This window comes from Taudactylus pleione, unplaced genomic scaffold (assembly GCF_031769625.1).
Source record: "Taudactylus pleione unplaced genomic scaffold, aTauple2 ptg000050l, whole genome shotgun sequence".
In the NCBI taxonomy this organism is placed as follows: Eukaryota; Metazoa; Chordata; class Amphibia; order Anura; family Myobatrachidae; genus Taudactylus; species Taudactylus pleione.
In genome coordinates this window covers 1736958-1761479 of record NW_028284452.1, presented here as the reverse complement: position 1 = coordinate 1761479, position 24522 = coordinate 1736958, and the positions used below count along the sequence as shown (strand labels likewise).

Genomic DNA, 24522 nt, shown 5'->3' with positions numbered 1-24522 from the left:
AGAATACTCTTAAAATCATAAAGTATAATTATGTTTCTGCCCACTTTCAAAATGGGGACCTTTCGCTTGTTTGGCAAATGTGATAACCACTACACTACAGAAACTGCCTCTGTGGGTACGGAAAAGTATTGAACCTGGAAAAGCAATAGTAACAGAATACTCTTAAAATCATAACGTAAATGTATGTTTCTGCCCAGTTTTGAACAGGGAACCTTTCGCATATGAGATGAACATGATAACCACTACACTATAGAAACAGCCTCTTGTGGAGTGGCAAAGTATTGAACCTGGAAGAGCCATAGTAACAGAATACTCTTAAAATCATAATGTAAAAGTATGTTTCTGCCCCACTTTCAAACTGAGGATCTTTCGCATATGAGATGAACGTGGTAACCACTACACTACAGAAACTGCCTCTTGGGGAATGGAAAAGAATTAAACCTGGAAGTGCAATTTGCATATGGGCTTTCAAAAATATTTTTTCTGCTAATAGTAACAGAAAAATCCTAAATAAAAATAAATTTTCTGCCCAGTTTCAAACTGGGAACTTTTTGCGTGTTAGGCGAACGTGATAACCACTACACTACAGAAACTGCATCTGTGCCAACGGAAAAGTATTGAAACTGGAAGAGCCATAGTAACAGAATACTAATAAAATCATTAAGTAAAAGTATGTTTCTGCCTACTTTCAAACTGAGGACCTTTCGCATATGAGATGAATATGATTACCACTACACTACAAAAACTGCCTCTTGGAGAACTGAAAAGAATTAAACTCGGAAGTGCAATTTGCATATGGGCTTTCAAAAATATTTTTTCTGCTAATATTAACAGAAAAATCCTAAATAAAAATAAATTTTCTGCCCAGTTTCAAACTGGGAACTTTTTGCGTGTTAGGCGAATGTGATAACCACTACACTACAGAAACTACCTCTGTGGGGTTGGAAAAGTATTGCACCTGGAAGAGCCATAGTAACAGAATCCTCATAAAATCATAAAGTAAAAGTATGTTTCTGCCCACTTTCAAACTGAGGACCTTTCTCATATGAGATGAATGTGATAACCACTACACTCCAAAAACTGCCTCTTGGGGAACGGAAAAGAATTAAATTTTGAAGTGCAATTTGCATATGGGCTTTCAAAAATATTTTTTCTGCTAATAGTAACAGAAAAATCCTAAATAAAAATAAATTTTCTGCCCAGTTTCAAACTGGGAACTTTTTGCGTGTTAGGCGAACGTGATAACCACTACACTACAGAAACTGCCTCTGCGGGTACGGAAAAGTATTGAAAGTAAAAGTATGTTTCTGCCCACTTTCAAACTGGGGACCTTTAGCCTGTGAGGTGAATGTAATAACCACTACACTACAGAAACTGCCTCTGTGGGTACGGAAAAGTATTGAATCTGGAAGAGCCATAGTAACAGAATACTCTTAAAATCATAACGTGAAAGTATGTTTCTGCCCAGTTTCGAACTGGGGACCTTTCGCGTGTGAGGTGAACGTGATAACCACTTCACTACAGAAACTGCCTCTGATGAAACTGAAAAGTATTGAACCTGGAAGACCCATAGTAACAGAATCCTCATAAAATCATAAAGTAAAAGTATGTTTCTGCCCACTTTCAAACTGAGGACCTTTCGCATATGAGATGATTGTGATAACCACTACACTACAAAAACTGCCTCTTGGGGAAAGGAAAAGAATTAAACTTGGATGTGCAATTTGCATATGGGCTTTCAAAAATATTTTTTCTGCTACTAGTAACCGAAAAATCCTAAAATCCTAAATAAAAAAAATGTTTCTGCCCAGTTTCGAACTGGGGACCTTTCGCGTGTTAGGCGAACGTGATAACCACTACACTACAGAAACTGCCTCTGCGGGAACTGAAAAGTATTGAACCTGGAAGACCCATAATAACAGAATTCTCATAAAATCATAAAGTAAAAGTGTGTTTCTGCCCACTTTCAAACTGAGGACCTTTCGCAAATGAGATGAATGTGATAACCACTACACTACAAAAACTGCCGCTTGGGGAACGGAAAAGAATTAAACTTGGAAGTGCAATTTGCATATGGGCTTTCAAAAATATTTTTTCTGCTACTAGTAACAGAAAAATCCTAAAATCATAAATAAAAAAAAATGTTTCTGCCAGTTTCGAACTGGGGACCTTTCGCGTGTTAGGCGAACGTGATAACCACTACACTACAGAAACTGCCTCTGTGGGGTTGGAAAAGTATTGAACCTGGAAGACCCATAGTATCAGAATACTCATAAAATCATAAAGTAAATGTATGTTTCTGCCTACTTTCAAACTGAGGACATTTCGCATATGAGATGAATGTGATAACCACTACACTACAAAAACTACCTCTTGGGGAACGGAAAAGAATTAAACTTGGAAGAGCAATTTGCATATGGGCTTTCAAAAATATTTTTTCTGCTTCTAGTAACAGAAAAATCCTAAAATCATAAATTAAAAAAATGTTTCTGCCCAGTTTCAAACTGGGGACCTTTCGCGTGTTCCACGAATGTGATAACCACTACACTACAGAAACTGCCTCTGTGGGGACAGAAAGTATTGAACCTGGAAGAGCCATAGTAACAAAATACTCTTAAAATCATAACGTAAAAGTATGTTTCTGCCCAGTTTTGAACTGGGGACCTTTCGCGTGTGAGGCGAACGTGATAACCACTAGACTACAGAAACTGCCTCTGCAAGGATGGAAAAGTATTGCACCTGGAAGAGCCATAGTAACAGAATACTCTTAAAATCATAACATAAAAGTATGTTTCTGCCAAGTTTCGAACTGGTGACCTTTCGCGTGTAAGGCGAACGTGATAACCAATACACTACAGAAGCTACCTCTGCGAGGACTTAAAAGTATTGAACCTGGAAGACCCATATTAACAGAATCCTCATAAAATCATAAAGTAAAAGTATGTTTCTGCCCACTTTCAAACTGAGGACCTTTTGCATATGAGATGAATGTGATAACCACTACACTATAATAACTGCCTCTTGGGGAACGGAAAAGAATTAAACCTGGAAGTGCAATTTGCATATGGGCTTTCAAAAATATTTTTTCTGCTAATAGTAACAGAAAAATCCTGAATAAAAAATAAATTTTTGCCCAGTTTCAAACAGGGGACCATTCGCGAGTTAGGCGAACGTGATAACCACTACACTACAGAAACTGCCTCTTGTGGAGTGGCAAAGTATTGAACCTGGAAGAGCCATAGTAACAGAATACTTATAAAATCATAAAGTAAAAGTATGTTTCTGCCTACTTTCAAACTGATGACCTTTCGCATATGAGATGAATATGATAACCACTACACTACAAATACTGCCTCTTGGAGAACAGAAAAGAATTAAACTCGGAAGTGCAATTTGCATATGGGCTTTCAAAAATATTTTTTCTGCTAATAGTAACAGAAAAATCCTAAAATCATAAATAAAAAAAAAGTTTCTACCCAGTTTCGAACTGGGGACTTTTCGCGTGTGAGGTGAACTTGATAACCACTACACTACAGAAACTGCCTCTGTGGGTACAGAAAAGTATTGTACCTGGAGGAGCCATAGTAACAGAATACTCTTAAAATCATAACGTGAAAGTATGTTTCTGCCCAGTTTCAAACAGGGGACCTTTCGCATGTGAGGCGAACGTGATAACCACTACACTACAGAAACATCCTTTTGTGGAGTGGCAAAGTATTGAACCTGGAAGAGCCATGGTTATAGAATACTCTTAAAATCATAATGTAAAAGTATGTTTTTGCCCACTTTCAAACTTGGGACCTTTTGAGTGTTAGGCGAACGTGATAACCACTACACTACAGAAACTGCCTCTGCGGGGTTGGAAAAGTATTGAACCTGGAAGAACTATAGTAACAGAATACTCATAAAATCATAAAGTAAAAGTATGTTTCTGCCCACTTTCAAACTGAGGACCTTTCGCATATGAGATGATTGAGATAACCACTACACTACAAAAACTGCCTCTTGGGGAAATGAAAAGAATTAAACTTGGATGTGCAATTTGCATATGGGCTTTCAAAAATATTTTTTCTGCTACTAGTAACAGAAAAATCCTAAAATCCTAAATAAAAAAATGTTTCTGCCCAGTTTCGAACTGGGGACCTTTCGCGTGTTAGGCGAACGTGATAACCACTACACTACAGAAACTGCCTCTGCGGGGTTGGAAAAGTATTGAACTTGGAAGACCCATAGTAACAGTATCCTCATAAAATCATAAAGTAAAAGTATGTTTCTGCCCACTTTCAAACTGGGGACCTTTCGCATGTGAGGCGAACGTGATAACCAATACAAAAACTGCCATTTGGGGAACGGAAAAGAATTAAACTTGGAAGTGCAATTTGCATATGGGCTTTCAAAAATATTTTTTCTGCTAATAGTAACAGAAAAATCCTAAAATCCTAAATAAAAAAAAATGTTTCTGCCTAGTTTCGAGCTGGGGACCTTTCGCCTGTTAGGCGAATGTGATAACCACTACACTACAGAAACTGCATCTTTGGAGATGGAAAAGTATTGAACCTGGAAGACCCATAGTAACAGAATCCTCATAAAATCATAAAGTAAAAGTATGTTTTTGCCCACTTTCAAACTGGGGACCTTTTGTGTGTTAGGCGAACGTGATAACCACTACACTACAGAAACTGCCTCTGCGGGGTTGGAAAAATATTGAACCTGGAAGACCCATAGTAACAGAATACTCATAAAATCATAAAGTAAAAGTATGTTTCTGCCCACTTTCAAACTGGGGACCTTTCGCGTGTGAGGCGAATGTGATAACCACTACATTACAAAAACTGCCTCTTGGGGAACGGAAAAGAATTAAACTTGGAAGTGCAATTTGCATATGGGCTTTCAAAAATATTTTTTCTGCTAATAGTAAGAGAAAAATCCTAAAATCATAAATAAAAAAAATGTTTCTGCCCAGTTTCAAACTGGGGACCTTTCGCGTGATTGGCCAATGTGATAACAACTACACTACAGAAACTGCATCTTTGGAGATGGAAAAGTATTGAACCTGGAAGACCCATAGTAACAGAATCCTCATAAAATCATAAAGTAAAAGTATGTTTTTGCCCACTTTCAAACTGGGGACCTTTTGTGTGTTAGGCGAACGTGATAACCACTACTCTACAGAAACTGCCTCTGCGAGGTTGGAAAAGTATTGAACCTGGAAGACCCATAGTAACAGTATCCTCATAAAATCATAAAATAAAAGTATGTTTCTGCCCACTTTCAAACTGAGGACCTTTCGCATATGAGATGATTGTGATAACCACTACACTACAAAAACTGCCCCTTGAGGAAAGGAAAAGAATTAAACTTGGATGTGCAATTTGCATATGGGCTTTCAAAAATATTTTTTCTGCTAATAGTAACTGAAAAATCCAAAAAAAAAAAAAAATGCTGCCCAGTTTCAAACTGGGGACCTTTCACGTGTAAGGCGAAAGTGATAACCACTACACTACAGAAACTGCCTCTGTGGTGTTGGAAAAGTATTGAACCGGGAAGAGCCATAGTAACAGAATACTCTTAAAATCATAAAGTAAAAGTAAGTTTCTGCCCAGTTTCAAACACGGGACCTTTCGCGTGTGAGGCGAACATGATAACCACTACACTACAGAAACAGCCTCTTGTGGAGTGGCAAAGTATTGAACCTGGAAGAGCCATGGTTATAGAATACTCTTAAAATCATAATGTAAAAGTATGTTTCTGCCCACTTTCAAACTGAGGATCTTTCGCATATGAGATGAACGTGATAACCACTACACTACAGAAACTGCCTCTTGGGGAACGGAAAAGAATTAAACATGGATGTGCAATTTGCATATGGGCTTTCAAAAATATTTTTTCTGCTAATAGTAACAGAAAAATCCTAAAATCATAAATAAAAAAAATGTTTCTGCCCATTTTTGAACTTGGGACCTTTCGCGTGTTAGGCAAATGTGATAACCACTACACTACAGAAACTACCTCTGCGAGGATGGAAAAGTATTGAACCTGGAAGACCCATAGTAACAGAATCCTCATAAAATCATAAAGTAAAAGTGTGTTTCTTCCCACTTTCAAACTGAGGACCTTTCGCATATGAGATGAATGTGATAACCACTGCACTACAATAACTGCCTCTTGGGGAACGGAAAAGAATTAAACTTGGAAGTGCAATTTGCATATGGGCTTTCAAAAATATTTTTTCTGCTAATAGTAACAGAAAATTCCTGAATAAAAAATAATAATATTTTGCCCAGTTTCAAACAGGGGACCTTTCGCGTGTTAGGCGAACATGATAACCACTACACTACAGAAACAGCCTCTTGTGGAGTTGCAAAGTATTGAACCTGGAAGAGCCATAGTAACAGAATACTCTTAAAATCATAATGTAAAAGTATGTTTCTGCCCCACTTTCAAACTGAGGATCTTTCGCATATGAGATGAACGTGATAACAACTACACTACAGAAACTGCCTCTTTGGGAATGGAAAAGAATTAAACCTGGCAGTGCAATTTGCATATGGGCTTTCAAAAATATTTTTTCTGCTAATAGTAACAGAAAAATCCTAAATAAAAAGAAATTTTCTGCCCAGTTTCAAACTGGGAACTTTTTGCGTGTTAGGCGAACGTGATAACCACTACACTACAGAACTGCGTCTGTGCCAATGGAAAAGTATTGAACCTGGAAGAGCCATAGTAACAGAATACTTATAAAATCATAAAGTAAAAGTATGTTTCTGCCCACTTTCAAACTGGGGACCTTTTGTTTGTTAGGCAAACGTGATAACCACTACACTACAGAAACTGCCTGTGCGGGGTTGGAAAAGTATTGAACCTGGAAGACCCATAGTAACAGTATCCTCATAAAATCATAAAGTAAAAGTATGTTTCTGCCCACTTTCAAACTGGGGACCTTTCGCGTGTGAGTCAAATGTGATAACCACTACACTACAGAAACTGCCTCTGTGGGTACGGAAAAGTATTGAACCTGGAAGAGCCATAGTAACAGAATACTCTTAAAATCATAACGTGAAAGTATGTTTCTGCCCAGTTTCGAACTGGGGACCTTTCGCGTGTGAGGCGAACATGATAACCACTGCACTACAGCAACTGCCTTTGCGGGAACTGAAAAGTATTGAACCTGGAAGACCCATAGTAACAGAATCCTCATAAAATCATAAAGTAAAAGTATGTTTCTGCCCACTTTCAAACTGAGGACCTTTCGTATATGAGATGAATGTGATAACCACTACATTACAAAAACTGCCTCTTGGGGAACGGAAAAGAATTAAACTTGGAAGTGCAATTTGCATATGGGCTTTCAAAAATATTTTTTCTGCTAATAGTAACAGAAAAATCCTAAAATCCTAAATAAAAAAAAATGTTTCTGCCCAGTTTCGACCTGGGGACCTTTCGCCTGTTAGGCGAATGTGATAACCACTACACTACAGAAACTGCATCTTTGGAGATGGAAAAGTATTGAACCTGGAAGACCCATAGTAACAGAATCCTCATAAAATCATAAAGTAAAAGTATGTTTTTGCCCACTTTCAAACTGGGGACCTTTTGTGTGTTAGGCGAACGTGATAACCACTACACTATAGAAACTGCCTCTGCGGGGTTGGAAAAGTATTGAACCTGGAAGACCCATAGTAACAGAACACTCGTAAAATCATAAAGTAAAAGTATGTTTCTGCCCACTTTCAAACTGGGGACCTTTCGCGTGTGAGGCGAATGTGATAACCACTACATTACAAAAACTGACTCTTGGGGAACGGAAAAGAATTAAACTTGGAAGTGCAATTTGCATATGGGCTTTCAAAAATATTTTTTCTTCTAATAGTAAGAGAAAAATCCTAAAATCATAAATAAAAAAAATGTTTCTGCCCAGTTTCGAACTGGGGACCTTTCGCGTGTTTGGCCAATGTGATAACAACTACACTACAGAAACTGCATCTTTGGAGATGGAAAAGTATTGAACCTGGAAGACCCATAGTAACAGAATCCTCATAAAATCATAATGTAAAAGTATGTTTTTGCCCACTTTCAAACTGGGGACCTTTTGTGTGTTAGGCGAACGTGATAACCACTACTCTACAGAAACTGCCTCTGCGAGGTTGGAAAAGTATTGAACCTGGAAGACCCATAGTAACAGTATCCTCATAAAATCATAAAGTAAAAGTATGTTTCTGCCCACTTTCAAACTGAGGACCTTTCGCATATGAGATGATTGTGATAACCACTACACTACAAAAACTGCCCCTTGAGGAAAGGAAAAGAATTAAACTTGGATGTGCAATTTGCATATGGGCTTTCAAAAATATTTTTTCTGCTAATAGTAACTGAAAAATCCAAAAAAAAAAAAAAATGCTGCCCAGTTTCAAACTGGGGACCTTTCACGTGTAAGGCGAAAGTGATAACCACTACACTACAGAAACTGCCTCTGTGGTGTTGGAAAAGTATTGAACCGGGAAGAGCCATAGTAACAGAATACTCTTAAAATCATAAAGTAAAAGTAAGTTTCTGCCCAGTTTCAAACTGAGGATCTTTCGCATCTAATAGTAACAGAAAAATCCTAAAATCATAAATAAAAAAAATGTTTCTGCCCATTTTTGAACTTGGGACCTTTCGCGTGTTAGGCAAAAGTGATAACCACTACACTACAGAAACTACCTCTGCGAGGATGGAAAAGTATTGAACCTGGAAGACCCATAGTAACAGAATCCTCATAAAATCATAAAGTAAAAGTGTGTTTCTTCCCACTTTCAAACTGAGGACCTTTCGCATATGAGATGAATGTGATAACCACTGCACTACAATAACTGCCTCTTGGGGAACGGAAAAGAATTAAACTTGGAAGTGCAATTTGCATAAGGGCTTTCAAAAATATTTTTTCTGCTAATAGTAACTGAAAAATCCAAAAAAAAAAAAAAAATGCTGCCCAGTTTCAAACTGGGGACCTTTCACGTGTAAGGCGAAAGTGATAACCACTACACTACAGAAACTGCCTCTGTGGTGTTGGAAAAGTATTGATCCGGGAAGAGCCATAGTAACAGAATACTCTTAAAATCATAAAGTAAAAGTAAGTTTCTGCCCAGTTTCAAACAGGGGACCTTTCGCGTGTGAGGCGAACATGATAACCACTACACTACAGAAACAGCCTCTTGTGGAGTGGCAAAGTATTGAACCTGGAAGAGCCATAGTAACAGAATACTCTTAAAATCATAATGTAAAAGTATGTTTCTGCCCCACTTTCAAACTGAGGATCTTTCGCATATGAGATGAACGTGATAACAACTACACTACAGAAACTGCCTCTTTGGGAAAGGAAAAGAATTAAACCTGGCAGTGCAATTTGCATATGGGCTTTCAAAAATATTTTTTCTGCTAATAGTAACAGAAAAATCCTAAAATTATAAATAAAAAAAAATGTTTCTGCCCAGTTTCGAAATGGGGACCTTTCGCGTGTTAGGCAAATGTGATAACCACTACACTACAGAAACTGCATCTTTGGAGATGGAAAAGTATTGAACCTGGAAGACGCATAGTAACAGAATCCTCTTAAAATCATAAAGTAAAAGTATGTTTTTGCACACTTTCTAACTGGGGACCTTTTGTGTGTTAGGCGAACATGATAACCACTACACTACAGAAACTGCCTGTGCGGGGTTGGAAAAGTATTGAACCTGGAAGACCCATAGTAACAGTATCCTCATAAAATCATAAAGTAAAAGTACATTTGTGCCCACTTTCAAACTGGGGACCTTTCGCGTGTGAGGCGAATGTGATAACCACTACACTACAGAAACTGCCTCTGTGGGTACGGAAAAGTATTGAACCTGGAAGAGCCATAGTAACAGAATACTCTTAAAATCATAACGTGAAAGTATGTTTCTGCCCAGTTTCGAACTGGGGACCTTTCACGTCTGAGGCGAACATGATAACCACTACACTAGAGAAACTGCCTCTGCGGGAACTGAAAAGTATTGAACCTGGAAGACACATAGTAACAGAATCCTCATAAAATCATAAAGTAAAAGTATGTTTCTGCCCACTTTCAAACTGAGGACCTTTCGCATATGAGATGATTGTGATAACCACTACACTTCAAAAACTGCCTCTTGGGGAAAGGAAAAGAATTAAACTTGGATGTGCAATTTGCATATGGGCTTTCAAAAAATATTTTTTCTGCTAATAGTAACAGAAAAATCCTAATATCATAAATAAAAAAAATGTTTCAGCCCATTTTTTAACTGGGGGCCTTTCGCGTGTTAGGCGAACGTGATAACCACTACACTACAGAAACTGCCTCTATGAGGATGGAAAAGTATTGCACCTGGAAGAGCCATAGTAACAGAATACTCTTAAAATCGTAACGTAAAAGTATGTTGTTACCCACTTTCAAACTGGGGACCTTTCGCGTGTGAGGCGAACGTGATAACCACTACACTACAGAAACTGCCTCTGCGGGAACTGTAAAGTATTGAACCTGGAAGAGCCATAGTAACAGAATCCTCATAAAATCATAAAGTAAAAGTATGTTTCTGCCCACTTTCAAACTGAGGACCTTTCGCATATGAGATGATTGTGATAACCACTACACTACAAAAACTGCCCCTTGGGGAAAGGAAAAGAATTAAACTTGGATGTGCAATTTGCATATGGGCTTTCAAAAATTTTTTTCTGCTAATAGTAACTGAAAAATCCCCAAAAAAAAATAAAATTCTGCCCTGTTTCAAACTGGGGACCTTTCGCTTGTGAGGCGAATGTGATAACCACTACACTACAGAAACTGCCTCTGTGAGGATGGAAAAGTATTGCACCCGGAAGAGCCATAGTAACAGAATAGTCTTAAAATCATAACATAAAAGTATGTTTCTGCCCAGTTTCGAACTGGGGACCTTTAGCGTGTTAGGCAAAAGTGATAACCACTACACTACAGAAACTGCCTCTATGAGGATGGAAAAGTATTGCACCTGGAAGAGCCATAGTAACAGAATACTCTTAAAATCATAACATAAAAGTATGTTTCTGCACAGTTTCGAACTGGGGACCTTTCGCGTGTGAGGCGAACATGATAACCACTACACTACAGAAACTGCCTCCGCGGGAACTGTAAAGTATTGAACCTGGAAGATCCATAGTAACAGAATCCTCATAAAATCATAAAGTAAAAGTATGTTTCTGCCCACTTTCAAACTGAGGACCTTTCGCATATGAAATGATTGTGATAACCACTACACTACAAAAACTGCCTCTTGGGGAAAGGAAAAGAATTAAACTTGGATGTGCAATTTGCATATGGGCTTTCAAAAATATTTTTTCTGCTAATAGTAACTGAAAAATCCAAAAAAAAAAAAAAAATTCTGCCCAGTTTCAAACTGGGGACCTTTCACGTGTAAGGCGAAAGTGATAACCACTACACTACAGAAAAAGCCTCTGCGGGATCTGAAAAGTATTGAACCTGGAAGATCCATAGTAACAGAATCCTCATAAAATCAAAAAGTAAAAGTATGTTTCTGCCCACTTTCAAACTGAGGACCTTTCGCATATGAGATGAATGTGATAACCACTACATTACAAAAACTGCCTCTTGGGGAACGGATAAGAATTAAACTTGGAAGTGCAATTTGCATATGGGCTTTCAAAAATATTTTTTCTGCTAATAGTAACAGAAAAATCCTAAAATCATAAATAAAAAAAATGTTTCTGCCCAGTTTCGAACTGGGGACCTTTCGCGTGTGAGGCGAATGTGATAACCACTACACTACAGAAACTGCCTCTGCGGGGTTGGAAAAGTATTGAACCTGGAAGATCCATAGTAACAGTATCCTCATAAAATCATAAAGTAAAAGTAAGTTTCTGCCCACTTTCAAACTGGGGACCTTTTGCGTGTGAGGCGAATGTGATAACCACTACACTACAGAAACTGCCTTTGTGGGTACGGAAAAGTATTGAACCTGGAAGAGCCATAGTAACAGAATCCTCATAAAATCATAAAGTAAAAGTATGTTTCTGCCCACTTTCAAACTGAGGACCTTTCGCACATGAGATGATTGTGATAACCACTACACTACAAAAACTGCCCCTTGAGGAACGGAAAAGAATTAAACATGGATGTGCAATTTGCATATGGGCTTTCAAAAATATTTTTTCTGCTAATAGTAACAGAAAAATCCTAAAATCATAAATAAAAAAAATGTTTCTGCCCATTTTTGAACTTGGGACCTTTCGTGTGTTAGGCAAAAGTGATAACCACTATACTACAGAAACTGCCTCTATGAGGATGGAAAAGTATTGCACCTGGAAGAGCCATAGTAACAGAATACTCTTAAAATCATAACATAAAAGTATGTTTCTGCACAGTTTCGAACTGGGGACCTTTCGCGTGTGAGGCGAACATGATAACCACTACACTACAGAAACTGCCTCCGCGGGAACTGTAAAGTATTGAACCTGGAAGAGCCATAGTAACAGAATCCTCATAAAATCATAAAGTAAAAGTATGTTTCTGCCCACTTTCAAACTGAGGACCTTTCGCATATGAAATGATTGTGATAACCACTACACTACAAAAACTGCCTCTTGGGGAAAGGAAAAGAATTAAACTTGGATGTGCAATTTGCATATGGGCTTTCAAAAATATTTTTTCTGCTAATAGTAACTGAAAAATCCAAAAAAAAAAAAAAAATTCTGCCCAGTTTCAAACTGGGGACCTTTCACGTGTAAGGCGAAAGTGATAACCACTACACTACAGAAAAAGCCTCTGCGGGATCTGAAAAGTATTGAACCTGGAAGATCCATAGTAACAGAATCCTCATAAAATCATAAAGTAAAAGTATGTTTCTGCCCACTTTCAAACTGAGGACCTTTCGCATATGAGATGAATGTGATAACCACTACATTACAAAAACTGCCTCTTGGGGAACGGATAAGAATTAAACTTGGAAGTGCAATTTGCATATGGGCTTTCAAAAATATTTTTTCTGCTAATAGTAACAGAAAAATCCTAAAATCATAAATAAAAAAAATGTTTCTGCCCAGTTTCGAACTGGGGACCTTTCGCGTGTGAGGCGAATGTGATAACCACTACACTACAGAAACTGCCTCTGCGGGGTTGGAAAAGTATTGAACCTGGAACACCCATAGTAACAGTATCCTCATAAAATCATAAAGTAAAAGTAAGTTTCTGCCCACTTTCAAACTGGGGACCTTTTGCGTGTGAGGCGAATGTGATAACCACTACACTACAGAAACTGCCTTTGTGGGTACGGAAAAGTATTGAACCTGGAAGAGCCATAGTAACAGAATCCTCATAAAATCATAAAGTAAAAGTATGTTTCTGCCCACTTTCAAACTGAGGACCTTTCGCACATGAGATGATTGTGATAACCACTACACTACAAAAACTGCCCCTTGAGGAACGGAAAAGAATTAAACATGGATGTGCAATTTGCATATGGGCTTTCAAAAATATTTTTTCTGCTAATAGTAACAGAAAAATCCTAAAATCATAAATAAAAAAAATGTTTCTGCCCATTTTTGAACTTGGGACCTTTCGTGTGTTAGGCAAAAGTGATAACCACTATACTACAGAAACTGCCTCTGTGGGTACGGAAAAGTATTGAACCTGGAAGAGCCATAGTAACAGAATCCTCATAAAATCATAAAGTAAAAGTATGTTTCTGCCCACTTTCAAACTGAGGACCTTTCGCACATGAGATGATTGTGATAACCACTACACTACAGAAACTGCCTCTTGGGGAACGGAAAAGAATTAAACTTGGAAGTGCAATTTGCATATGGGCTTTCAAAAATATTTTTTCTGCTACTAGTAACAGAAAAATTCTAAAATCATAAATACAAAAAAAGTTTCTGCCTAGTTTCAAACTGGGGACCTTTCACGTGTAAGGCGAAAGTGATAACCACTACACTACAGAAACTGCCTCTGTGGGGTTGGAAAAGTATTGAACCGGGAAGAGCCATAGTAACAGAATACTCTTAAAATCATAAAGTAAAAGTATGTTTCTGCCTACTTTCAAACTGAGGACTTTTCGCATATGAGATGAATGTGATAACCACTACACTACAGAAACAGCCTCTTGTGGAGTGGCAAAGTATTGAACCTGGAAGAGCCATAGTAACAGAATACTCTTAAGATCATAATGTAAAAGAATGTTTCTGCCCCACTTTCAAACTGAGGATCTTTCGCATATGAGATGAACGTGATAACCACTACACTACAGAAACTGCCTCTTGGGGAATGGAAAAGATTTAAACCTGGAAGTTCAATTTGCATATGGGCTTTCAAAAATATTTTTTCTGCTTATAGTAACAGAAAAATCCTAAATAAAAAGAAATTTTCAGCCCAGTTTCAAACTGGGAACTTTTCACGTGTTAGGCGAACGTGATAACCACTATACTACAGAAACTGCCTCTGCGGTGACGGAAAAGTATTGAAAGTAAAAGTATGTTTCTGCCCACTTTCAAACTGGGGACCTTTCGCGTGATAGGCGATTGTGATAACCACTACACTACAGAAACTGCCTCTGTGGGGACGGAAAAGTATTGAACCTGGAAGAGCCATAGTAACAGAATACTCCTAAAATCATAAAGTAAAAGTATGTTTCTGCCTACTTTCAAACTGTTGACCTTTCGCATATGAGATGAATATGATAACCACTACACTACAAAAACTGCCTCTTGGGGAATGGAAAAGAATTAAACTTGGAAGTGCAATTTGCATATGGGCTTTCAAAAATATTTTTTCTGCTACTAGTAACAGAAAAATCCTAAAATCATAAATAAAAAAAATGTTTCTGCCCAGTTTCGAACTGGGGACCTTTCGCGTGTGAGGCGAATATGGTAACCACTACACTACAGAAACTGCCTCTGTGGGTACGGAAAAGTATTGAACCTGGAAGACCCATAGTAAAAGAATACTATTAAAATCATAACGTGAAATTATGTTTCTGCCCAGTTTCGACCTGGGGACTTTTCGCGTGTGAGGCGAACGTGATAACCACTACACTACAGAAACTGCTTTTGCGGAACTGAAAAGTTTTGAACCTGGAAGAACCATAGTAACAGTATCCTCATAAAATCATAAAGTAAAAGTATGTTTCTGCCCACTTTCAAACAGGGGACCTTTCGCGTGTGAGGCGAACGTGATAACCACTACACTGCAGAAACTGCCTCTGTGGGGATGGAAAAGTATTGAACCTGGAAGACCCATAGTAACAGAATACTCATAAAATCATAAAGTAAAAGTATGTTTCTGCCTACTTTCAAACTGAGGACCTTTCACATATGAGATGAATGTGATAACCACTACACTACAAAAACTGCCTCTTGGGGAACGGAAAAGCATTAAACTTGGAAGTGCAATTTGCATATGGGCTTTCAAAAATATTTTTTCCGCTACTAGTAACTCAAAAATCCTAAAATCATAAATAAAAAAAATGTTTCTGCCCAGTTTCGAACTGGGGACCTTTCGCGTGTTAGGCGAACGTGATAACCACTACACTACAGAAACTGCCTCTGCGGGGATGGAAAAGTATTGAACCTGGAAGATACATAGTAACAGAATACTCCTAAAATCATCAAGTAAAAGTATGTCTCTGCCTACTTTTCAAACTGAGGACTTTTCGCATATGAGATGAATGTGATAACCACTACACTACAGAAACAGCCTCTTGTGGAGTGGCAAAGTATTGAACCTGGAAGAGTCATAGTAACAGAATACTCTTAAAATCATAATGTTTCTGCCCCACTTTCAAACTGAGGATCTTTCGCATATGAGATGAACATGATAACCACTACACTACAGAAACTGCCTCTTGGGGAAACGAAAAGATTTAAACCTGGAAGTGCAATTTGCATATGGGCTTTCAAAAATATTTTTTCTGCTAATAGTAACAGAATCCTCATAAAATCATAAAGTAAAAGTATGTTTTTGCCCAGTTTCGAACTGGGGACCTTTCGCGTGTTAGGCGAACGTGATAACCACTACACTATAGAAACTGCCTCTGCGGGGTTGGAAAAGTATTGAACTTGGAAGACCCATAGTAACAGTATCCTCATAAAATCATAAAGTAAAAGTATGTTTCTGCCCACTTTCAAACTGGGGACCTTTCGCGTGTGAGGCGAATGTGATAACCACTACACTACAGAAACTGCCTCTGTGGGTACGGAAAAGTATTGAACCTGGAAGAGCCATAGTAACAGAATCCTCATAAAATCATAAAGTAAAAGTATGTTTTTGCCCACTTTCAAACTGGGGACCTTTTGTGTGTTAGGCGAACGTGATAACCACTACACTACAGAAACTGCCTCTGCGAGGTTGGAAAAGTATTGAACCTGGAAGACCCATAGTAACAGTATCCTCATAAAATCATAACGTAAAAGTATGTTTCTGCCCAGTTTCGAACTGGGGACCTTTGTGTGTGAGGCGAACATGATAACCACTACACTACAGAAACTGCCTCTGCGGGACGGAAAAGTATTGAACCTGGAAGACCCATAGTAACAGAATCCTCATAAAATCATAAAGTAAAAGTCTGTTTCTGCCCACTTTCAAACTGAGGACCTTTCGCATATGAGATGAATGTGATAACCACTACATTACAAAAACTGCCTCTTGGGGAACGGAAAAGAATTAAACTTGGAAGTGCAATTTGCATATGGGCTTTCAAAAATATTTTTTCTGCTAATAGTAAGAGAAAAATCCTAAAATCCTAAATAAAAAAAAATGTTTCTGCCCAGTTTAGAACTGGGGACCTTTCGCGTGTTAGGCGAATGTGATAACCACTACACTACATAAACTGCATATTTGGAGACAGAAAAGTATTGAACCTGGAAGACCCATAGTAACAGAATCCTCATAAAATCATAAAGTAAAAGTATGTTTTTGCCCACTTTCAAACTGGGGACCTTTTGTGTGTTAGGCGAACGTGATAACCACTACACTACAGAAACTACCTCTGCGGGGTTGGAAAAGTATTGAACCTGGAAGACCCATAGTAACAGTATCCTCATAAAATCATATAGTAAAAGTATGTTTCTGCCCACTTTCAAACTGGGGACCTTTCGCGTGTGAGGCGAATGTGATAACCACTACACTACAGAAACAGCCTCTGTGGGTACGGAAAAGTATTGAACCTGGAAGAGCCATAGTAACAGAATCCTCATAAAATCATAACGTGAAAGTATGTTTCTGCCCAGTTTCGAACTGGGGACCTTCCGCATGTGAGGCGAACGTGATAACCACTACACTACAGAAACTGCCTCTGTGAGGTTGGAAAAGTATTGAACCTGGAAGACCCATAGTAACAGTATCCTCATAAAATCATAACGTAAAAGTATGTTTCTGCCCAGTTTCGAACTGGGGACCTTTGCGTGTGAGGCGAACATGATAACCACTACACTACAGAAACTGCCTCTGCGGGACGGAAAAGTATTGAACCTGGAAGACCCATAGTAACAGAATCCTCATAAAATCATAAAGTAAAAGTCTGTTTCTGCCCACTTTCAAACTGAGGACCTTTCGCATATGAGATGAATGTGATAACCACTACATTACAAAAACTGCCTCTTGGGGAACGGAAAAGAATTAAACGTGGAAGTGCAATTTGCATATGGGCTTTCAAAAATATTTTTTCTGCTAATAGTAAGAGAAAAATCCTAAAATCCTAAATAAAAAAAAATGTTTCTGCCCAGTTTAGAACTGTGGACCTTTCGCGTGTTAGGCGAATGTGATAACCACTACACTACATAAACTGCATCTTTGGAGACAGAAAAGTATTGAACCTGGAAGACCCATAGTAACAGAATCCTCATAAAATCATAAAGTAAAAGTATGTTTTTGCCCACTTTCAAACTGGGGACCTTTTGTGTGTTAGGCAAACGTGATAACCACTACACTACAGAAACTGCCTCTGCGGGGTTGGAAAAGTATTGAACCTGGAAGACCCATAGTAACAGAATACTCATAAAATCATAAAGTAAAAGTATGTTTCTGCCCACTTTCAAACTGGGGACCTTTCGCGTGTGAGGCGAATGTGATAACCACTACACTACAGAAACTGCCTCTGTGGGTACGGAAAAGTATTGAACCTGGAAGAGCCATAGTAACAGAATCCTCATAAAATCATAAAGTAAAAGTATGTTTTTGCCGACTTTCAAACTAGGGACCTTTTGTGTGTTAGGCGAACGTGATAACCACTACACTACAGAAACTGCCTCTGCGAGGTTGGAAAAGTATTGAACCTGGAAGACCCATAGTAACAGTATCCTCATAAAATCATAACGTAAAAGTATGTTTCTGCCCAGTTTCGAACTGGGGACCTTTGCGTGTGAGGCGAACATGATAACCACTACACTACAGAAACTGCCTCTGCGGGACGGAAAAGTATTGAACCTGGAAGACCCATAGTAACAGAATCCTCATAAAATCATAAAGTAAAAGTCTGTTTCTGCCCACTTTCAAACTGAGGACCTTTCGCATATGAGATGAATGTGATAACCACTACATTACAAAAACTGCCTCTTGGGGAACGGAAAAGAATTAAACTTGGAAGTGCAATTTGCATATGGGCTTTCAAAAATATTTTTTCTGCTAATAGTAAGAGAAAAATCCTAAAATCCTAAATAAAAAAAAATGTTTCTGCCCAGTTTAGAACTGGGGACCTTTCGCGTGTTAGGCGAATGTGATAACCACTACACTACATAAACTGCATTTTTGGAGACTGAAAAGTATTGAACCTGGAAGACCCATAGTAACAGAATCCTCATAAAATCATAAAGTAAAAGTATGTTTTTGCCCACTTTCAAACTGGGGACCTTTTGTGTGTTAGGCGAACGTGATAACCACTACACTACAGAAACTACCTCTGTGGGGTTGGAAAAGTATTGAACCTGGAAGACCCATAGTAACAGTATCCTCATAAAATCATATAGTAAAAGTATGTTTCTGCCCACTTTCAAACTGGGGACCTTTCGCGTGTGAGGCGAATGTGATAACCACTACACTACAGAAACAGCCTCTGTGGGTACGGAAAAGTATTGAACCTGGAAGAGCCATAGTAACAGAATCCTCATAAAATCATAACGTGAAAGTATGTTTCTGCCCAGTTTCGAACTGGGGACCTTTCGCATGTGAGGCGAACGTGATAACCACTACACTACAGAAACTGCCTCTGCGAGGTTGGAAAAGTATTGAACCTGGAAGACCCATAGTAACAGTATCCTCATAAAATCATAACGTAAAAGTATGTTTCTGCCCAGTTTCGAACTGGGGACCTTTGCGTGTGAGGTGAACGTGATAACCACTACACTACAGAAACTGCCTCTGCGAGGTTGGAAAAGTATTGAACCTGGAAGACCCATAGTAACAGAATCCTCATAAAATCATAAAGTAAAAGTATGTTTCTGCCCACTTTCAAACTGAGGACCTTTCGCATATGAGATGAATGTGATAACCACTACATTACAAAAACTGCCTCTTGGGGAACGGAAAAGAATTAAACATGGATGTGCAATTTGCATATGGGCTTTCAAAAATATTTTTTCTGCTAATAGTAACAGAAAAATCCTAAAATCATAAATAAAAAAAATGTTTCTGCCCTTTTTTGAACTTGGGACCTTTCGCATGTTAGGTGAACGTGATAACCACTACACTACAGAAACTGCCTCTATGAGGACGGAAAAGTATTGAACCTGGAAGATCCATAGTAACAGAATCCTCATAAAATCATAAAGTAAAAGTATGTTTCTGCCCAGTTTCAAACTGAGGACCTTTCGCATATGAGATGAATGTGATAACCACTACATTACAAAAACTGCCTCTTGGGGAACGGAAAATAATTAAACTTGGAAGTGCAATTTGCATATGGGCTTTCAAAAATATTTTTTCTGCTACTAGTAACAGAAAAATCCTAAAATCGTAAATAAAAAAAATGTTTCTGCCCAGTTTCGAACTAGGGACCTTTCGCATGTTAGGTGAATCTGATAACCACTACAATACAGAAACTACATCTTTGGAGCCGGAAAAGTATTGAACCTGGAGGACCCATAGTAACAGAATCCTCATAAAATCATAAAGTAAAAGTATGTTTTTGCCCACTTTCAAACTGGGGACCTTTTGTGTGTTAGGCGAACGTGATAACCACTACACTACAGAAACTGCCTCTGCGGGATTGGAAAAGTATTGAACCTGGAAGACCCATAGTAACAGTATCCTCATAAAATCATAAAGTAAAAGTATGTTTCTGCCCACTTTCAAACTGGGGACCTTTCGCGTGTGAGGCGAATGTGATAACCACTACACTACAGAAACAGCCTCTGTGGGTACGTAAAAGTATTGAACCTGGAAGAACCATAGTAACAGAATCCTCATAAAATCATAAAGTAAAAGTATGTTTTTGCCCACTTTCAAACTGGGGACCTTTAGTGTGTTAGGCGAACGTGATAACCACTACACTACAGAAACTGCCTCTGCGGGGTAGGAAAAGTATTGAACCTGGAAGACCCATAGTAACAGTATCCTCATAAAAATCATAAAGTAAAAGTATGTTTCTGCCCACTTTCAAATTGGGGACCTTTCGCGTGTGAAGCAAATGTGATAACCACTACACTACAGAAACTGCCTCTGTGGGTATGGAAAAGTATTGAACCTGGAAGAGCCATAGTAACAGAATACTCTTAAAATCATAACATGTAAGTATGTTTCTGCCCAGTTTCGAACTGGGGACCATTCGCATGTGAGGCGAACGTGATAACCACTACACTACAGAAACTGCCTCTGAGCGGTCGGAAAAGTATACAACCTGGAAGACCCATAGTAACAGAATACTCATAAAATCATAAAGTAAAAATATGTTTCTGCCTACTTTCAAACTAAGGACCTTTCGCATATGAGATGAATGTGATAACCACTACACTACAAAAACTGCCTCTTGGGGAACGGAAAAGAATTAAACTTGGAAGTGCAATTTGCATATGGGCTTTCAAAAATATTTTTTCTGCTACTAGTAACAGAAAAATCCTAAAATCATAATTAAGAAAAATGTTTCTGCCCAGATTCAAACTGGGGTCTTTTCGCGTGCTAGGCGAACGTGATAACCAATACACTACAGAAACTGCCTCTGCGGGGTTGGAAAAGTATTGAACCTGGAAGACCCATAGTAACAGTATCCTCATAAAATAATAAAGTAAAAGTATGTTTCTGCCCACTTTCAAACTGGGGACCTTTTGCTTGTTTGGCGAATGTGATAACCACTACACTACAGAAACTGCCTCTGTTGGTACGGAAAAGTATTGAACCTGGAAGAGCCATAGTAACAGAATACTCTTAAAATCATAACGTGAAAGTATGTTTCTGCACAGTTTCGAATGGGGACCTTTCGCGTGTGAGGCGAACGTGATAACCAATACAAAAACTGCCACTTGGGGAACGGAAAAGAATTAAACTTGGAAGTGCAATTTGCATATGGGCTTTCAAAAATATTTTTTCTGCTAATAGTAACAGAAAAATCCTAAAATGCTAAATAAAAAAAATGTTTCTGCCCAATTTCAAACTAGGGACCTTTCGCGTGTTAGGCGAATGTGATAACCACTACACTACAGAAACTGCATCTTTAGAGACGGAAAAGTATTGAACCTGGAAGAACCATAGTAACAGAATCCTCATAAAATCATAAAGTAAAAGTATGTTTTTGCCCACTTTCAAACTGGGGACCTTTTGTGTGTTAGGCGAATGTGATAACCACTACACTACAGAAACTGCATCTTTTGAGACGGAAAAGTATTGAACCTGGAAGACCCATAGTAACAGAATACTCATAAAATCATAAAGTAAAAGTATGTTTCTGCCCACTTTCAAACTGAGGACCTTTCGCATATGAGATGATTGTGATAACCACTACACTACAAAAACTGCCTCTTGGGGAAACGAAAAGAATTAAACTTGGATGTTCAATTTGCATATGGGCTTTCAAAAATATTTTTTCTGCTACTAGTAACAGAAAAATCCTAAAATCCTAAATAAAAAAATGTTTCTGCCCAGTTTCGAACTGGGGACCTTTCGCGTGTTAGGCTAACGTGATAACCACTACACTACAGAAACTGCCTCTGTGGGGTTGGAAAAGTATTGAACTTGGAAGACCCATAGTAACAGTATCCTCATAAAATCATAAAGTAAAAGTATGTTTCTGCCCACTTTCAAACTGGGGACCTTTCGCATATGAGATGAATGTGATAACCACTACACTACAAAAACTGCCTCTTGGGGAACGGAAAAGAATTAAACTTGGATGTGCAATTTGCATATGGGCTTTCAAAAATATTTTTTCTGCTACTAGTAACAGAAAAATCCTAAAATCATAATTAAGAAAAATGTTTCTGCCCAGATTCAAACTGGGGTCCTTTCGCGTGCTAGTCGAACGTGATAACCAATACACTACAGAAACTGCCTCTGCGGGGTCGGAAAAGTATTGAACCTGGAAGACCCATAGTAACAGTATCCTCATAAAATAATAAAGTAAAAGTATGTTTCTGCCCACTTTCAAACTGGGGACCTCTCACGTGTGAATCGAATGTGATAACCACTACACTACAGAAACTGCCTCTGTTGGTACGGAAAAGTATTGAACCTGGAAGAGCCATAGTAACAGAATACTCTTAAAATCATAACGTGAAAGTATGTTTCTGCACAGTTTCGAATGGGGACCTTTCGCGTGTGAGGCGAACGTGATAACCAATACAAAAACTGCCACTTGGGGAACGGAAAAGAATTAAACTTGGAAGTGCAATTTGCATATGGGCTTTCAAAAATATTTTTTCTGCTAATAGTAACAGAAAAATCCTAAAATCCTAAATAAAAAAAATGTTTCTGCCCAGTTTCAAACTAGGGACCTTTCGCGTGTTAGGCGAATGTGATAACCACTACACTACAGAAACTACATCTTTAGAGACGGAAAAGTATTGAACCTGGAAGACCCATAGTAACAGAATCCTCATAAAATCATAAAGTAAAAGTATGTTTTTGCCCACTTTCAAACTGGGGACCTTTTGTGTGTTAGGCGAATGTGATAACCACTACACTACAGAAACTGCATCTTTTGAGACGGAAAAGTATTGAACCTGGAAGACCCATAGTAACAGAATACTCATAAAATCATAAAGTAAAAGTATGTTTCTGCCCACTTTCAAACTGAGGACCTTTCGCATATGAGATGATTGTGATAACCACTACACTACAAAAACTGCCTCTTGGGGAAACGAAAAGAATTAAACTTGGATGTTCAATTTGCATATGGGCTTTCAAAAATATTTTTTCTGCTACTAGTAACAGAAAAATCCTAAAATCCTAAATAAAAAAATGTTTCTGCCCAGTTTCGAACTGGGAACCTTTCGCGTGTTAGGCGAACGTGATAACCACTACACTACAGAAACTGCCTCTGTGGGGTTGGAAAAGTATTGAACTTGGAAGACCCATAGTAACAGTATCCTCATAAAATCATAAAGTAAAAGTATGTTTCTGCCCACTTTCAAACTGGGGACCTTTCGCGTGTGAGGCGAATGTGATAACCACTACACTACAGAAACTGCCTCTGTGGGTACGGAAAAGTATTGAACCTGGAAGAGCCATAGTAACAGAATACTCTTAAAATCATAACGTGAAAGTATGTTTCTGCCCAGTTTCGAACTGGGGACCTTTCGCATGTGAGGCGAACGTGATAACCAATACAAAAACTGCCACTTGGGGAACGGAAAAGAATTAAACTTGGAAGTGCAATTTGCATATGGGCTTTCAAAAATATTTTTTCTGCTAATAGTAACAGAAAAATCCTAAAATTCTAAATAAAAAAAAATGTTTCTGCCCAGTTTCGAACTGGGGACCTTTCGCGTTTTAGGCGAATGTGATAACCACTACACTACAGAAACTGCATCTTTGGAGAAGGAATAGTATTGAACCTGGAAGACCCATAGTAACAGAATCCTCATAAAATCATAAAGTAAAAGTATGTTTTTGCCGACTTTCAAACTGGGGACCTTTTGTGTGTTAGGCGAACGTGATAACCACTACACTACAGAAACTGCCTCTGCGGGGTTGGAAAAGTATTGAACCTGGAAGACCCATAGTAACAGAATACTCATAAAATCATAAAGTAAAAGTATGTTTCTGCCCACTTTCAAACTGGGGACCTTTCGCGTGTGAGGCGAATGTGATAACCACTACACTACAGAAACAGCCTCTGTGGGTACGGAAAAGTATTGAACCTGGAAGAGCCATAGTAACAGAATCCTTCTAAAATCATAAAGTAAAAGTATGTTTTTGCCCACTTTCAAATTGGGGACCTTTTGTGTGTTAGGCGAACGTGATAACCACTACACTACAGAAACTGCCTCTGCGGGATTGGAAAAGTATTGAACCTGGAAGACCCATAGTAACAGTCTCCTCATAAAATCATAAAGTAAAAGTATGTTTCTGCCCAC

The 24522-nt window shown here is 38.3% G+C and overlaps 24 non-coding genes across 24 annotated transcripts; all 24 read right to left on the bottom strand.

Annotated features, from left to right (window-relative positions):
* Window positions 1-1798: 1798 nt before the first annotated feature.
* On the bottom strand, window positions 1799-1871 carry TRNAV-AAC (transfer RNA valine (anticodon AAC)). The gene has a single exon. It is a non-coding gene; the product is annotated as a tRNA-Val (tRNA).
* A 271-nt stretch (window positions 1872-2142) lies between these two features.
* Window positions 2143-2214, bottom strand: TRNAV-AAC (transfer RNA valine (anticodon AAC)). Its single transcript has one exon. It is a non-coding gene; the product is annotated as a tRNA-Val (tRNA).
* A 422-nt stretch (window positions 2215-2636) lies between these two features.
* On the bottom strand, window positions 2637-2709 carry TRNAV-CAC (transfer RNA valine (anticodon CAC)). The gene has a single exon. It is a non-coding gene; the product is annotated as a tRNA-Val (tRNA).
* Window positions 2710-4115: 1406 nt separating this feature from the next.
* Window positions 4116-4188, bottom strand: TRNAV-AAC (transfer RNA valine (anticodon AAC)). Its single transcript has one exon. It is a non-coding gene; the product is annotated as a tRNA-Val (tRNA).
* A 3221-nt stretch (window positions 4189-7409) lies between these two features.
* Window positions 7410-7482, bottom strand: TRNAV-AAC (transfer RNA valine (anticodon AAC)). The gene has a single exon. It is a non-coding gene; the product is annotated as a tRNA-Val (tRNA).
* Window positions 7483-9457: 1975 nt separating this feature from the next.
* On the bottom strand, window positions 9458-9530 carry TRNAV-AAC (transfer RNA valine (anticodon AAC)). Its single transcript has one exon. It is a non-coding gene; the product is annotated as a tRNA-Val (tRNA).
* Window positions 9531-10900: 1370 nt separating this feature from the next.
* Window positions 10901-10973, bottom strand: TRNAV-AAC (transfer RNA valine (anticodon AAC)). Its single transcript has one exon. It is a non-coding gene; the product is annotated as a tRNA-Val (tRNA).
* Window positions 10974-11053: 80 nt separating this feature from the next.
* On the bottom strand, window positions 11054-11126 carry TRNAV-CAC (transfer RNA valine (anticodon CAC)). Its single transcript has one exon. It is a non-coding gene; the product is annotated as a tRNA-Val (tRNA).
* A 605-nt stretch (window positions 11127-11731) lies between these two features.
* TRNAV-CAC (transfer RNA valine (anticodon CAC)) lies at window positions 11732-11804 on the bottom strand. Its single transcript has one exon. It is a non-coding gene; the product is annotated as a tRNA-Val (tRNA).
* A 576-nt stretch (window positions 11805-12380) lies between these two features.
* On the bottom strand, window positions 12381-12453 carry TRNAV-CAC (transfer RNA valine (anticodon CAC)). The gene has a single exon. It is a non-coding gene; the product is annotated as a tRNA-Val (tRNA).
* A 605-nt stretch (window positions 12454-13058) lies between these two features.
* Window positions 13059-13131, bottom strand: TRNAV-CAC (transfer RNA valine (anticodon CAC)). The gene has a single exon. It is a non-coding gene; the product is annotated as a tRNA-Val (tRNA).
* Window positions 13132-14841: 1710 nt separating this feature from the next.
* Window positions 14842-14914, bottom strand: TRNAV-CAC (transfer RNA valine (anticodon CAC)). Its single transcript has one exon. It is a non-coding gene; the product is annotated as a tRNA-Val (tRNA).
* A 575-nt stretch (window positions 14915-15489) lies between these two features.
* Window positions 15490-15562, bottom strand: TRNAV-AAC (transfer RNA valine (anticodon AAC)). Its single transcript has one exon. It is a non-coding gene; the product is annotated as a tRNA-Val (tRNA).
* Window positions 15563-15977: 415 nt separating this feature from the next.
* TRNAV-AAC (transfer RNA valine (anticodon AAC)) lies at window positions 15978-16050 on the bottom strand. The gene has a single exon. It is a non-coding gene; the product is annotated as a tRNA-Val (tRNA).
* Window positions 16051-17237: 1187 nt separating this feature from the next.
* TRNAV-CAC (transfer RNA valine (anticodon CAC)) lies at window positions 17238-17310 on the bottom strand. Its single transcript has one exon. It is a non-coding gene; the product is annotated as a tRNA-Val (tRNA).
* A 1835-nt stretch (window positions 17311-19145) lies between these two features.
* Window positions 19146-19218, bottom strand: TRNAV-CAC (transfer RNA valine (anticodon CAC)). The gene has a single exon. It is a non-coding gene; the product is annotated as a tRNA-Val (tRNA).
* Window positions 19219-20749: 1531 nt separating this feature from the next.
* Window positions 20750-20822, bottom strand: TRNAV-CAC (transfer RNA valine (anticodon CAC)). The gene has a single exon. It is a non-coding gene; the product is annotated as a tRNA-Val (tRNA).
* Window positions 20823-21092: 270 nt separating this feature from the next.
* On the bottom strand, window positions 21093-21165 carry TRNAA-AGC (transfer RNA alanine (anticodon AGC)). The gene has a single exon. It is a non-coding gene; the product is annotated as a tRNA-Ala (tRNA).
* A 417-nt stretch (window positions 21166-21582) lies between these two features.
* Window positions 21583-21655, bottom strand: TRNAV-AAC (transfer RNA valine (anticodon AAC)). The gene has a single exon. It is a non-coding gene; the product is annotated as a tRNA-Val (tRNA).
* A 422-nt stretch (window positions 21656-22077) lies between these two features.
* Window positions 22078-22150, bottom strand: TRNAV-AAC (transfer RNA valine (anticodon AAC)). Its single transcript has one exon. It is a non-coding gene; the product is annotated as a tRNA-Val (tRNA).
* Window positions 22151-22420: 270 nt separating this feature from the next.
* On the bottom strand, window positions 22421-22493 carry TRNAA-AGC (transfer RNA alanine (anticodon AGC)). The gene has a single exon. It is a non-coding gene; the product is annotated as a tRNA-Ala (tRNA).
* Window positions 22494-22910: 417 nt separating this feature from the next.
* On the bottom strand, window positions 22911-22983 carry TRNAV-AAC (transfer RNA valine (anticodon AAC)). Its single transcript has one exon. It is a non-coding gene; the product is annotated as a tRNA-Val (tRNA).
* Window positions 22984-23405: 422 nt separating this feature from the next.
* TRNAV-AAC (transfer RNA valine (anticodon AAC)) lies at window positions 23406-23478 on the bottom strand. The gene has a single exon. It is a non-coding gene; the product is annotated as a tRNA-Val (tRNA).
* A 419-nt stretch (window positions 23479-23897) lies between these two features.
* On the bottom strand, window positions 23898-23970 carry TRNAF-AAA (transfer RNA phenylalanine (anticodon AAA)). Its single transcript has one exon. It is a non-coding gene; the product is annotated as a tRNA-Phe (tRNA).
* Window positions 23971-24522: the final 552 nt, after the last annotated feature.